General features: G+C 44.3%; 1 protein-coding gene across 2 annotated transcripts in view; it reads left to right on the top strand.

The window, feature by feature from the left end:
- The window catches only part of tspan9a (tetraspanin 9a), a 290,457-nt gene that overhangs the window by 22,567 nt on the left and 252,473 nt on the right, over positions 1-15,417 (top strand). The window contains exon 2 of one of the 2 annotated variants that reach the window (XM_029696832.1): positions 14,709-14,773. The exons of the other annotated variant lie outside the window; for it this stretch is intronic. The gene's annotated coding sequence lies outside the window, so the exon portion shown is untranslated. The remainder of the gene's footprint in view (positions 1-14,708; positions 14,774-15,417) is intronic. 2 annotated transcript variants of the gene reach the window in all.

The following is a 15,417-nucleotide window of genomic DNA, read 5'->3' as shown; positions in this document are numbered from 1 at the left end:
GTCCAGAATTTGGTTCTCCACTGAAGCGTTATAAGTCCTTGCCACTGCGCAAACCAGTGCATTGCATTATTATCACTCAAACAAGCAGGCAGATGGTTGGCTAAAATAAAAATAACAACGCCATGGCAATACGCAGAGAAACATTACATTGATAAAGACATTTCGGACTATCGCAGAAATCCATAGACCCTTCCCTCGCTCTCTCTTTGTCCGCCTCTGAATGCACCATCTGGGGGCAGCAGTTGGAGCTGTTCGGTGCTGCTTCACGGTTGTTTAATGCAACGCAGTCACACATTTTGAGGGGTCCCCACTTAACATGGAAATGGGGTTGACCCCACGCATGCTGCGTAGCCAACTCTGGACCTAAATGGGACACCAGGAAAGTATCTGAATACGCCCATTGTCTGGGGCACTTGATGAAGTTTGGGGTTGAAAGGTTTGATCCCATTTAAAACCATGACCAAGTATTGGCCTCTCTCTCCTTCCCTGAAGGAGACCACTGGAAAACACAGTCCAGAGGATGCCAGTGGTTTCTGCCCCAAACTGTGAGAATAATTCAGAATCCATGAGATCTTTCGCAGAGGCATTTCCATGAGCATTGTTCTTCTTTTAGAGACTGTGGTTGAGAATGATGTACCATGTGCAGATGTGACCACAGGACAGACATGGACACAGGGCATACTTTAGCCTATCCTCAGTGCAGCTGTGGGACTGGGTCTGACTGTGCTGGCTTTTCCAACAGACATGTGGGAACTCTCACAGACAGGCTCAGTCAACTCATTGACACATGGCATGAGGCAAGACCAAGTGGTACAACATGCTATCACAATTTTAGTTTGCTAGCTAAATAACACGTACAACCTAGTAAATGGCCATAGTGTCACTGCATTGGAATGGTTAGCTACTGATTAGGAGATACTGTCTCACTGCTAGACACACATATACAGTAATTCTGGGTGCTAATTAGGGTATGCACATTGTCATTTCTTTTGTGGCTATATTGGTACACATAAAAGTACACCTTTTATTTTAAGGTGCCCTTCAGCCTCACTGAGACCTCCATGCCAATTATGGGCACTGCCTCTTTTTCAGGAAGTCTCTGTTATTTGTAGGGGGATATTAATAACTTGAATAACTGAGAAGCAATTCATGTGGAGACAGTTTATCTTCAGTCCGTGAAACGAATATGGGAGAATATATATATATTTTTGAAAGGGCCATTCCACGGTAACAGAATGCAATCATTGGCCATTGTTTTTGTTTGGCATACATTTAAAAAGTGAAAAATCTCAATCTCATTCTCATTCTGTTACTGTGGAATTGCCCGAAAGCAATTTTCAGAACTGATGTTGATCCAAAATCAGTGTTCCAAGTGATATAACCTGAAAGATGATGTATCATCATTATGTTCTTTATCAGGTCACTTTCAGATGTGGAATGTCAAGGGATTTTGCAATAAATTATTTATATCAAATCAATAACAATGAAAGGACTTTCTGATGATGCACTGAAGATATGAATAATCTCATGATTGATGTACTGTTATTGCACTATGGGAGCCAATATAGGATCCAAAGGTAATGAAGTTTCTATGAGGCTCAGTCTGGTTTTTTGGTAGCATCATAATCCAGCTCTGATGTGAAATCTGATTGAGGCCTGTGGTTCATGCATGAGTTAGCTGGTATTTGACACTTCCTGATTCACTGCCACATGGGTGATTGAACTAAGAATAGGTTTACTGAGTCTTACTCAAATCAACTGAGCTGAATTATAATACAGTACCTATTCTGAAATGGCAATTTAGAAATTGGGAATTATTCGCAGCCGGCCACGGCCGAGAGACCCACGAGGCGGCGCCCAATTGGCCCAGCCGGCTGGGATGTCCTTGTCCCATTGCGCTCTAGCAACTCCTGTGGCGGGCCGGGTGTATGAACGCTGACACGGTCGGTGTTTCCTCCGACACATTGGTGTAGCTGGCTTCCGGGTTAAGCGAGCAGTGTATAAAGAAGCATTGCGGCTTGGCAGGGTCGTGTTTCAGAGGACGCACGGCTCTCGACCTTCGCCTCTCCCGAGTCCGTAGGGGAGTTGTAGCGATGGAGCAAGACTGTAGCTCCCAATTTGTATATCACGAAAATTGGAGAGAAAAAGGGGTAATAAAAAGAGAAAGAAATCAGAAATGAGGAAGTATAAAATCCAGAAACAAGAGAATGAACAGACTTGAGTTCCTTGGTTCTGAGATCTGTCAACGTAAAGAGGTATTTAATTGACTATGCCTATTGGCATCGTCCAACATCCTCACTTCTCTTTAGCTTCGAAAAGTGTCAATTTAATTATATTTAAATGCACCTTGCCTAGGGGATAGGACCAATGTGAATTATAGACATAGGTTGGGCGCGTCAACAAAGTTGTATCTTTGCATGTGTTTCTTACACTACCTTGTCTTTGTTGATGCCTTTGTGATTGACCCAGCAGCTAAACTGTGAACTCAACAGCCTTTCATTCTGTGGAGCCTAACTCCATATGAAGTCTCCCTCCCTCCCTCCCTCCCTCTTCACATCTACTCAGTGTAAAACTTTTCAGAAGCTCTCTTATGCATGTCCAAGAACATCAGGAATCAAAATGATTTTTATTAGCAGCGATGGAAAAGCTTTGGCATTCAGCTCTGCCTGTTAGTTGCCAGTGTGCAGGGAAAGCAGCTGGAATTGGGTACTGCGGGCTGTGGGGAGAGATTATGTCAGTGTGTGTGTGTGCGTAAGTGTGTAGCTGGGAAAATCTGTGCCTGTCAGGAGAGGGTCCTATCATTCACTCTCTGGACTGGGACAAGACTATTGGACTGTTAGCACATTGCTGCTTCTGCTGCAGAGGAGGATAGGAGCTCTCAGAATATGCAAGAGGAACACTGATTAGGGCTGTGAGGGAAGATGGCAAGAGTAGCAGGTGCATAATACAGGCATTTCCATGTAAAAAGCCCCATGAGCTCTAACATGTGAAGTTTATAGGAGCACATCAAAAACCCATGAGCACCTTCTCTTTACATTTACTGTAACCAGCCCTCTCACCCACTGAGTACCGTCTGGTCTTTCCAAATCTAAACCAAACATACAGTTGAAGTCGGAAGTTTACATACTGTCACGTCCTGACCCTAGTAAGATGTCATTTTCTATAGTAGAGTAGGGCAGGGCGTGACAGGGGTTGTTCTATGTTTTCTATTTCTATGTTTAAGTTCTAGTTTTCTATTTCTATGTTGGGATAGTTTGGGGTTGGTCTCGAATTGGAGGCAGCTGATCCTCATTGCCTCTGATTAGAGATCATATTTAAGTAGGGGTTTTTCTCATTGTTGTTTGTGGGTTATTATCTTTTGAGTAGTGTGTTTTCCCCTCTCTGCGTCACGGTTTGTTGTTTTTGTATATTCAAGTATTTAAGTGTATTGCATTCAGTTTCACTTTTAATAAATATGTGGAACTACGAACACGCTGCATTTTGGTCCGATCCTTCAGACAGCCGTGACAGAATAACCCACCATAAAAGGACCAAGCGGCGTGAGGAGAAGTACTTGGAGTCGTGGACTTGGGAGGAAATATTAGACGGTAAAGGACCCTGGAGCCAGGCTGGGGAGTATCATCGCCCGAATGAGGAACTAGAGGAAGCCAAGCGGGAGCGACGTTACTACGAAGCGCTATATCCACCTATAATCAAGGTGGAGAGGCAGCCCCATAAAAAAAAAAATTGGGGGGGGGGGCATAAGGGGAGTTTGTCAACATCAGGGGGGAGCCCTGATCGAACTTCCCGTGCCTATCGGAGAGAGCTGTGGAGCAGACAGAAGTCAGTACAGGAGTCAAGCGCGGAGCTCGACGCGAGAGTCCGAAGGGAAGTACTGGCAGAAAGAGCACGGCGGGGCGTACGGAGGAGCGAGCGATGAGTTACGGTGTGTTGCGCACTATATCGCCCATACGCACTCACAGCCGGGTGCGGTCGGTGCAAGCTCCTCGCCAGTGTAGGGCGACGATGGTCATTGAACCCGGAAGGAGTAGGCCTGCTCAGCATGCCAGGTCCCCAGTTCGCCTACATAGCCCGGTACATCCTGTTCCTGCTCCCTTCACTCGTCTTGAGGTGCGTGTTACCAGTCTGGTGCCACCTAAGCCAGTTCCACGCATCAGACCTCCAGTGGGCATACCCAGTCCGGAGTGTCCTGTCTCTGCTCCCTGCACAAGTCCTGAGGTGCGTGTTACCAGTCTGGAGCCACCCAAGCCAGTACCACGCACCAAGTCTCCAGTACGTATCCATAACCCGGTACAGCCAGTGCCTGCTGTGAGCACTCAGCCTCAGTCCCGTGAGACCGATTCCTGCTCCTCGCACTCTCCCTCCAGTGCGCCTCCATAGCCCAGTACGTCCTGTGCTTGCTCCCCGCACTCGAGCTGAGGTGCGTGTTACCAGTCTGGCGCCACCTATGCCAGTCCCACTCATCGGACCTCCAGCGGCGGTCCGCAGCCCGGAGCCTCCAGCGGCGGTCCGCAGCCCGGTGTCTTCAGCGGCGGCTTTTTGCCCAGAGTCTTCAGCGGCGGTTGGCGGTCCGAAGCCTCCGGCGATGATCCATGGTCTGGTTACTCCGGACATACAAAAGCAGGGGGGGATCAGCGGGTGGTGGGGGTACTACGCCCGAACCAGAGCCGGCGCCATAGACATTAGTCACCCACCCTACCCTCCCTTTGTGTTTTGTGTTGTTTTTTTGCATTCGGAGTCTGCACCTTTGGGGGGGGGGGGGGTACTGTCACGTCCTGACCCTAGTAAGATGTCATTTTCTATAGTAGGGCAGGGCATGGCAGGGGGGTGTTTTGGGTTGTTCTATGTTTTATATTTCTATGTTGGGATTGTTTGGGGTTGATCTCTAATTGGAGGCAGCTGATCCTCATTACCTCTGATTAGAGATCATATTTAAGTTGGGGTTTTTCTCATTGTTTGTGGGTTATCTTTTGAGTAGTGTTTTCCTCTCTGCATCACGGTTTGTTGTTTTTGTGTATTTAAGTGTATTGCATTGTTTCACTTTTAATAAATATGTGGAACTACGAACACGCTGCATTTTGGTCCACTCCTTCAGACAGCCGTGACACATACACTTTAGCCAAATACATTTCAACTCAGTTTTCCACAATTCCTGACATTTAATCCTAGTAAAAATTCAAATGACCTTGTGAAGATGCTGGAGGAAACAGGTACAGAAGTATCTGTATCCACAGTAAAAACCAAGTCCGATATCAACATAACCTGAAAGCCTGCTCAGCAAGGAAGAAGCCACTGCTCCAAAACCACCATAAAAAAGCCAGACTACGGTTTGCAACTGCACATGGTGGACAAAGATCGTACTTTTTGGAGAAATGTCCTCTGGTCTGATGAAGCAAAAATAGAACTGTTTGTCCATAATGTCCACCGTTATGTTTGGAAGAAAAAGAGGGATGCTTGCAAGCCGAAGAACACCATCCCAACCGTGAAGCACGCGGGTGGCAGCATCATGCTGTGGGGGTGCTTTGCTGCAGGAGGGACTGGTGCACTTCACAAAATAGAAGGCATCATGAGGAAGGGAAATTCTGTGGATATTTTGAAGCATTTTTCAAGACATCAGTCAGGAAGTTAAAGCTTGGTCGCAAATGGGTCTTCCAAATGGACCATGACCCCAAGCATACATCCAAAGTTGTGGCAAAATGGCTTAAGGATAACAAAGTCAAGGTATTGAAGTGGCCATCAAAGCCCTGACCTCAATCCTATATAAAATGGGTCGGCAGAACTGAAAAGCGTGTGCGAGCAAGGATGCCTACAAACCTGACTCCGTTACACCAGCTCTGTCAGGAGGAATGGGCCAGAATTCACCCAACTTATTGTGGGAAGCTTGTGGAAGGCTACCCGAAACGTTTGACCGAAGTTAAACAATTTAAAGGCAATGCTACCAAATACTAATTGAGTGTATGTAAACTTCTGACCCACTAGGAATGTGATGAAATAAATAAAAGCTGAAATAAATCATTCTCGCTACTATTATTCTGACATTTCACATTCTTAAAATAAAGTGGTGATCCTAACTGACCTAAGACAGGGAATTTTTACTAGGATTATGTCAGGAATTGTGAAAACTGAGTTTAAATGTATTTGGCTAAGGTGTTTGTAAACTTCCGACTTCAACTGTACATAGCGTAGCATGTGGCAAACAAGCAATAAAGCTCGTAAGGTAGCAAGGCAATAAATAGCAGGCAATAATTTCACCACAAAGGCAACTGCACAAAAGGTGCATAAACAATGAACATGTATTGGTTACCAGCTACATGTATCAAAGAAAAACAGATAAATGGCTGCTTGGCTTGTCCATTACCATGTGACGGCCATTAGCGTCCAAAATGCCACACAAACAAAACAGAGGTGAGGAAGTCCTCTTCTTAGTCCTCTTCTATGCAATTAAAGCTGTTTGTACTCACATTCAATGATGAATACTGGTTGTTGTGAGAGTTGTTGGTGTGCTCAACCACTCAACTCTGTCTGGGTGAAGGTATAAGGTATAAATACCTGGCCATATAAATATATTGAGTGTACACCTGCCACAAGTGCACTCCGTCCTCACGTGACCATAAAGTTGAGTAGAGGGCACACTTGCCACGAATGCCCTCTGTCCAACTCCACGTCACCGATCAGGGAATGCTGTACAACCAATAATAGCAAAAGTGTGTTACTACAACTGTTTATTGATGTAATTCCTTGGAAAGTATCTGTTTAATTTGAACAGTTTATTTTTATGTATCTCGTTTCACTTGCATGGAAACTTTTTCCCATTAGAGTTATTTTGGTAATTTATGTTTTTATGTTTTGTAATGTGATAGATGAAATCATAGGCTTGTTAAAAGTTCTGGTCAGAGGAAAACTTTCTTCCAGATTATTTAACTTGTGTCCCTTTTTTGTGATAAATGGCCCAATACTATCTGAAATATTCTGCACTGTTAATGCACAGATGGCCTAATTACGCAGTGTGCGCTGCGCGTGTGTGCGCTGCGCGTGTGTGCGCTGCGCGTGTGTGTGCACGCGGTTGAGTAAAACGTTCAGACTGACTGCATCTAGTGGAAGCCCTAGTGGAAGTGAAGTGTGAGAATGTGACCGACCAGCCAGTGGAATGCAGAGTGAGCTTCCACAGTGACAGACATGTCTGTTCAGCAGCTGCTTTGTTTCCTGGTCACCATGACTAGCCTAACTAGCCATACCCCACCAGTCAGAGACAGCCCTCTGGACCTCTCAGCCTGTTGTCTCAGCATGATTATTCTCCTGCTATGCACCCCTCGCTGCCCCCCATCCTGTCCACACTGTCTGTTGCTCTCTGTTAAGTTATAGACAGACCCGTGGGATGACTGAACTGGGCTATACAAAGACAGGGACATACTGTAGGTATTGTAAAAGCATTGTATGCGAAGTGTTTTAGCTAGTAGCTTAATAGATGAAAAGGCTTTGATTTATTCTTTGATGGGTCATTTGAATGGATTATTCTCCATTAAACACACGTAGGTATGCGTTCCGCCTCTGACACGATCACAGCAATGTATAAAGGCCTTGTAGTGATTTCATCATTGCAAGATATGCCTTGGGGATTGTCCAAAAGTGTCCGTTGCCATAAGCTCTGAGTGGGCCTCTCTGTTTTAAAGTGTTTGCCATCTGTAAGTCTCCAAATCCACTTTTATGTTACTTTTCTAGTGTATAATACTGTGAATGATGACTGCAATTTCTTTTGTGCTTTATAGACCTCAGCATAAAAAAACAGGCTCAAAGTTCAAATGGTTCACATGAGGGCCTATATTATAGTTTACTGTAACAGAGCTTACATTAGAGGCCTGGGACCAACCATTATCAAAAACTGAACCAGCAGATATGAAATGCTTGTTAAAAACCCCAACAATATCGGCTTTGGGACGCTTGTTTGTGATGCTCTGGATCGAGTGGGACAACATTCCACAGGCCACAATCAACAGCCTGATCAACAATGTGAAGGAGATGTGTCGAGCCGCATGAGGCAAATGGTACTGACTGGTTTTCTGATCCACGCCCCTACCTTTCTTTTAAGGTATCTGTGACCAACAGATGCATATCTGTATTCCCAGTCGTGTGAAATCCATAGATTAGGGCCTAAGGAATTTATTTAAATTGACTGATTTCCTTATATGAACTGTAACTCAGTAAAATCTGAGAAATTGTTGCGTGTTGCGTTTATATTTTTGTTCAGTGTATGTGACGTTTATCTTTTTAAATTCTGTTTTCCTGTTGGAACTTGGAGCCCATGAAGGCTGTCTCCTCAGAGGGGTGAATGACCGGCCACACTGCGTGACTGACCCGGCTCCAGCGTTCTCTGAATATAATTACAGCGTTAAACAACTTGAGGCATCTCCCTCGCTGGACCACACTGCACCAAACACCACAGGAAGGGCCCTTACTCGCTGACAAAAAGATCCCCATCGCTAAGGCCCGCTCGCAGGCCTCTCTAGTGAAAAGAGAAAGGATGGGAGGCCCCACTCCCTCTCACTGTGGGTCTGATTGAGGTCAAACAAATGTAGGCCTGATTGCTGTGCCACTGAGGGGATGGCTCTCATTGGATTTACTGTATAGAATCATTGCAACTTCATCAGTCTCCCTTCCTGATTGTTTAATCTTAAACCCCTGATTGTTTAATCTTAAACCCCTGAATGTTTTATGTAAAATATGAAGCACATTTGTTTCCTTTTACTAGGCCACCACTGGTGTTCATCCTTAGTGTGTAGGTTGTATGAATGTACAGATGGAGTAATTATAACAGGTTTTGGCAAAGACTAGCTCAGTCTCACTCCAATACATTTTTATAGAAAGTTAGCAAAAATAGATAAGATCTTGCTACCATGGAAAGGAAAATACCTGTCTATTTATGGACAAATCACCCTGATTAACTCTTTAGTCATATCACAGTTTACCTATTTGCTTATGGTTTTGCCTACACCTAGTAACCTGCTTTTTAAATTATATGAACAAAAAATATTCCATTTTATTTGGAACGGCAAGCCAGATAAAATTAAAAGTGTCACGTCCTGACCAGTAAAAGGGGTTATTTGTTATTGTAGCTTGGTCAGGGCGTGGCAGGGGGTGTTTGTTTTGTGTGTTTCGGGGTTTTTGATTTATGTTCTATATTTTCTATTTCTATGTTTATTCTAGTTTTCTATTTCTATGTTGTGTTTTTCAATGACCTCCAATTAGAGGCAGCTGGTTGTCGTTGTCTCTAATTGGAGGCCATATTTAGGTGTGTTCGTTTTCACGTGTGTTTGTGGGTGGTTGTTTCCAGTATAAGTCTGTGCACCTTATTGGACTGTTTTCGTTGTTTGTTTTGTTGAAGTGTTTTTCCTTTAATAAATAAGAAGATAAGCACTTTACCCGCTGCATTTTGGTCCACTCCTTACGACGCCTGTGACAAAAAGTGCCTATTTATATAACGACTATGAATTCGGAGGGCAGAAATTATTAAATATTAAAGCATTAGACCTCTCACTAAAGGCATCAGTCATACCAAAGTTATACTTCAATCCAAACTGGTTTTCTAGTAACTTGGTACGAATGTCTCATCCTATGTTCAAGAAGGGCCTTTTTCCCTTTATTCAGATTACACCTGCCCACCTTCGGTTGTTTGAAAAGGAAATAATCTCCAAAATATCTTTATTTTTTAAACAAGCCGTAGAAAGTTGGTTGCAATTTCAGTTTAATCCACCTGAAAAGACAGAACAAATAATACAACAAATATTGTGGTTAAATTCAAATATAGTAATTGATAAAAAATATATATTTTTCGAAGAAATGCTTAAAAAAGGTATACTTTTAGTGAATGATATCATAAATAGGACTGGTGAAGTGATGCAGCTAACACAGACATATGGAAATGTCTACTCTACCCAAAATTACAACCAATTAATTGCAGCATTACCACAAAAATGGAAGAGGCAAGTAGAAGGGGAAAAAAGTAAGGAACTTGTATGTCGGCCCTGTATTAAAGAACATAAATGGTTAAAGAAAAGTGTGATAAATAAAAACACATACCAATTTCATTTAAGGACCAAAAAACTGACAGCTGTGCCATATAAATTGCAAAATAGTTGGGAAGAGATTTTCGATGTACCCATTCCATGGCACATGGTTTATGAATTGATACGCAAAACAACGCCGGATTCAAAACTTCGAATTTTTCAATTTAAATTACTATACAAAATTCTTGCAACTAATAGAACGTTATATATATGAGGGATACAATCTTCCCAGCTCTGCAGATTCTGCTGTGAGGAGGCAGAGTCATTAGATCATTTATTTTGGTATTGTCCATATGTAGCTCGTTTTTGGTCACAGGTCCAGGAATGGCTGAAGAATTGCAACATTTGCCTAGAACTAACGCTGCAGATAGCAATACTGGGTGATTTGAAAAGCCATAGTCAATCAATCAATAATATAATAATTATTTTAGCAACATTTTCATTTTTAATTTACAATCTGTAGAAGCTATGAGAATAGAAATGTTCAATTGTTTTGTGAAGCATCACAGCACAGTTGAAAAATATATGGCAAATAGAAATCCGAAATGGATGATGTTGAGAGATAGATGGGAGGGGTTGAATGGAGCTGAAGGGTGGGACTAATAACAAGATAAACATTGTAAAACATATGGTGTCTGTAAAATGTAAATAGGTTCAGAACTTTTGTGAAATAGCAGTTACAAATAAAAATCAAACTGGATGGACATCAGAAATAGAGGAAGGACTAAAAACAAACAAAAAAGAACTATTGTAAAATAGACTGTCTGTAAAATGTGTATAAGATGAACAAATTGAAGGTAAAAGCCGAAGTGTTTATTAGTTTACTCCAATTGGGCGATCGGTGTTAGGGTTTGCGGGGAATAATAATAAAGGTATATTCTTTAAAAAAGTACAGTGTCTCACAGAGGTGAGTACACCCCTCACATTTTTGTGGATATTTGAGTGTGTCTTTTCGTGTGGCGGCGCTGAGGGGGTGGCGCTTTGCTGCGGTGTGGGGTGGTGGGTGTGCGGCTTGTGTGGTGGTGTGGATTTGCTGTCCCCTCGGGGTGGCACGGCTCGCGGCCGTTGATGTCTGGGCCGCTGGTGGCGGGGGCGCACCCCTGGGTGAAGGTGTCCAAGTTGGGCCCAAAGTGTCAATATTTTCTGTGGCCACCCTCATTTTCCAGCACTGCCTTAACCCTCTTGGGCATGGAGTTCACCAGAGCTTCACAGGTTGCCACTGGAGTCCTCTTCCACTCCTCCATGACGACATCACGGAGCTGGTGGATGTTAGAGACCTTGCACTCCTCCACCTCCCGTTTGAGGATGCCCCACAGATGCTCAATAGGGTTTAGGTCTGGAGACATGCTTGGCCAGTCCATCACCTTTACCCTCAGCTTCTTTAGCAAGGCAGTGGTCGTCTTGGAGGTGTGTTTGGGGTCGTTATCATGTTTCGAATACTGCCCTGCGGCCCAGTCTCCGAAGGGAGGGGATCATGCTCTGCTTCAGTATGTCACAGTACATGTTGGCATTCATGGTTCCCTCAATGAACTGTAGCTCCCCAGTGCCGGCAGCACTCATGCAGCCCCAGACCATGACACTCCCACCACCATGCTTGACTGTAGGCAAGACACACTTCTCTTTGTACTCCTCACCTGGTTGCCGCCACACACGCTTGACACCATCTGAACCAAATAAGTTTATCTTGGTCTCATCAGACCACAGGACATGGTTCCAGTAATCCATGTCCTTAGTCTGCTTGTCTTCAGCAAACTGTTTGCGGGCTTTCTTGTGCATCATCTTTAGAAGAGGCTTCCTTCTGGGACGAAAGCCATGCAGACCAATTTGATGCAGTGTGCGGCGTATGGTCTGAGCACTGACAGGCTGACCCCCCACCCCTTCAACCTCTGCAGCAATGCTGGCAGCACTCATACGTCTATTTCCCAAAGACAACCTCTGGATATGACGCTGAGCACGTGCACTCAACTTCTTTGGTCGACCATGACGAGGCCTGTTCTGAGTGGAACCTGTCCTGTTAAACTGCTGTATGGTCTTGGCCACCGTGCTGCAGCTCAGTTTCAGGGTCTTGGCAATCTTCTTATAGCCCAGGCCATCTTTATGTAGAGCAACAATAATTTTTTTCAGATCCTCAGAGTTCTTTGCCATGTTGAACTTCCAGTGACCAGTCAGTATGAGGGAGTGTGAGAGCGATGACACCAAATTTAACACACCTGCTCCCCATTCACACCTGAGACCTTGTAACACTAACGAGTCCCATGACACCGGGGAGGGAAAATGGCTAATTGGGCCCGGTTTGGGCGTTTTCACTTGGGGGTGTGCTCATTTTTGTTGCCGACGGTTTGGACATTGATGGCTGTGTGTTGTGTTGTTTTGGGGGGGACAGCAAATTTGCACTGTTATGCGGGCTGTGCGCTCGCTGCTTTGCATTGTGGCGGAGTGTCGTTTCTTCGTTGTTGTCACGTGGGGAGATGTACTCGGGTATTTGCAGGGGTGTAGGGTGTGTGCTCACTTTTGTGAGATACTGTATGTATGTCTATATAGGTATGTGTATGTATATATGTGTATATGTATGCATGCGTGTATGGATATATATATTTACCCCAAAAATATAAGGGGGATTGGAAATGATGCAGATAATTACATTGATGGAAGCAACAATCTTTCCGCAATATAAAAAAGACCAGCTCAGTCTGCTAAATGAAATCAGATGTAGTGTAAAAAGCTTTCAGAGTCGTTATTAATACATCCAAGTGTGCAGTGTTTAAACGTTACTTTACGAAACGGTGCAAAGGTCAGAAAATGGAAAGAAAATGCCTTGAGGGGATTTGTTCCTTTTCTTTGTCGGCACACCTGATATTCTTTGAGTGTCGTGTAAGATCTCTTCTCCTTTGATAATCCTCGAGATCGAACATCAAAGATGGTATTATCGCTCAAAGAAGTGAGTTTCTATCTATATCCCAGTGCTTGAACATTGGCGCCTTAAATGGACAGTTTTTAAGTTAAGCTTTTGTACCATTTTTCAAGGATGATGAAAATACTAGCCAGGAGATTCTGGACATTGGTAAAGAACCAGCGAACCCGTTTAAAAACGGTTTGGAGGAAACAACTCTTGGAAGGTCGTAAATGAGCTAAAACTTCCAATAAGTGAACTGTCCCTTTAAGGTTTCACAGGAAAACAGGAAAACAAAAGCATTGGAGTGTGAAGTCTGGTTTCCCGGAATGAAGGAAACACTTGGATCAGGGGGGATTCATTTTAAGGAAGAAAGAAAAATACCAGTTGCCAGTTCATTGCCATCTTTAAGTTATGTTCCACAGGCTTATGGTTTGGGAGCCACAACAAAAACCAAAACTAATGACATGTTGACTTTACGTTCGGTTTTAAATAGAAAAAAAGAAGAAGAATTGCTCTATTAAAAATGCCACGTCCTCAGTTATTGTTTCTCTTTATTCCCTCCTTCCCTCCTGCGCCCTCCACTCGCCAATGGGAACTGAGTGGGACTGGAGGACTGGGCCTGGAAGCAGAGCACCCAGGTCCTGACTGTAGTCTGCTTTGTAATTGAATGAGAGCAGCGTGAGCTGCGGTTGGGGGGGGGGGGGGGGGGGGGGGGGGGGGGGGGGGGGGGGGGGGCCTAGCAGCAGGCATGGGAATACATAACAGCTTTTAGAGAAAAGGCCCACAAGAAAGAGAGGGAGCGAGAGAGAGGCTGAGCAGCAGAACGGAGAAAGATGCCGCTCAGACTGAACTGCAGGGCCAAATGCAACATGAGCTCACGGATTGGACTGGACGTTCTCGGTCCACTCAATGTCAACCTGCACTCTTCCCACTTAGACACTCACTGACTCATTCTGGCCTCAGGTCCGACACATTTGGCACATAAGTATGTAGTCGTGCTATCGCAACATCTCTGCTTGATAGATGACTTATCAAGTCTAGAATAGCATTTTGAGCGTTGAAATACACCCATAAGACATTTGGTCCGTCTGATCATGGGAAAACGACTGTATGTCCAAAGAACCAAAATAGACTACGGTTGGCTGTGCTAACTACTAGGACATGCACAGTAAATGTAGTGTCTGTTCTGACTTATCTTCAAGGACTAAATTCACCCCTACAAGGGATACGATGGCCATCACACATGCATTGCTTCTTGCACTGCTTCCCACTGCATTATTTCCATGTGTTTGTGGTTGCATAACATGGTAACAATTACCATCTGCATTTAGAGGTGTTTTGTTAAAGGTGAATATACAATCACACACACACACACACACACACACACACACACACACACACACACACACACACACACACACACACGCACAGGAAGAGGAGCAGTTGATGTTTATCTTGAGTTATTTGTGTTTCAGGCGTATTACTGTTGTTTACTGGGGTCTCCCACTCCTTTCATGGCCCCTCTCTGCTGCAATCTCTCTCATTCACAAAATACACAGCCTACCTTCACATTGGACTCCATTCTGGCTTCTACAAAACAACTACCCACAAAGAACCCTTCACCGCTGTGTGCCTGTGCTTTACAGTAGCCGTCTCTGTATATGATTTGTACTGGAAACTGTCCCCATCCATGTTGTATTTCATCAAAAGCGTCAGCTTGTAGTTCAGCCCGTTTTTTCTCTTTTGTTTGACAGGCTGTCCCATTACAACCAGGGGTCCCACTGCTTCTGTTCTGTTTGCCTCCACCACATCTAAGCCGGTAAGACATGACATCGCCTTGTATCCCGTTACACTCATACCAATATATACGGGTTGAAAATTGCAGATTTGTGCACTGATAAGTGGCTTTAATTGGAACTCAGTGGCTGTACAGTAACACGCTATACATGACGTCAGAGCTCAGTGGCTGTACAGTAACATGCTATACATGACGTCAGAGCTCAGTGGCTGTACAGTAACATGCTATACATGACGTCAGAGCTCAGTGGCTGTACAGTAACACGCTATACATGACGTCAGAGCTCAGTGGCTGTACAGTAACACGCTATACATGACGTCAGAGCTCAGTGGCTGTACAGTAACACGCTATACATGACGTCAGAGCTCAGTGGCTGTACAGTAACACGCTATACATGACGTCAGAGCTCAGTGGCTGTACAGTAACACGCTATACATGACGTCAGAGCTCAGTGGCTCTACAGTAACACGCTATACATGACGTCAGAGCTCAGTGGCTGTACAGTAACACGCTATACATGACGTCAGAGCTCAGTGGCTGTACAGTAACACGCTATACATGACGTCAGAGCTCAGTGGCTGTACAGTAACACGCTATACATGATGTCAGAGCTCAGTGGCTGTACAGTAACACGCTATACATGATGTCAGAGCTCAGTGGCTGTA

The sequence above is a fragment of the Salmo trutta genome, chromosome 17 (assembly GCF_901001165.1).
Source record: "Salmo trutta chromosome 17, fSalTru1.1, whole genome shotgun sequence".
Taxonomy (NCBI): Eukaryota; Metazoa; Chordata; class Actinopteri; order Salmoniformes; family Salmonidae; genus Salmo; species Salmo trutta.
This window is presented reverse-complemented; position numbering and strand designations above follow the sequence as displayed.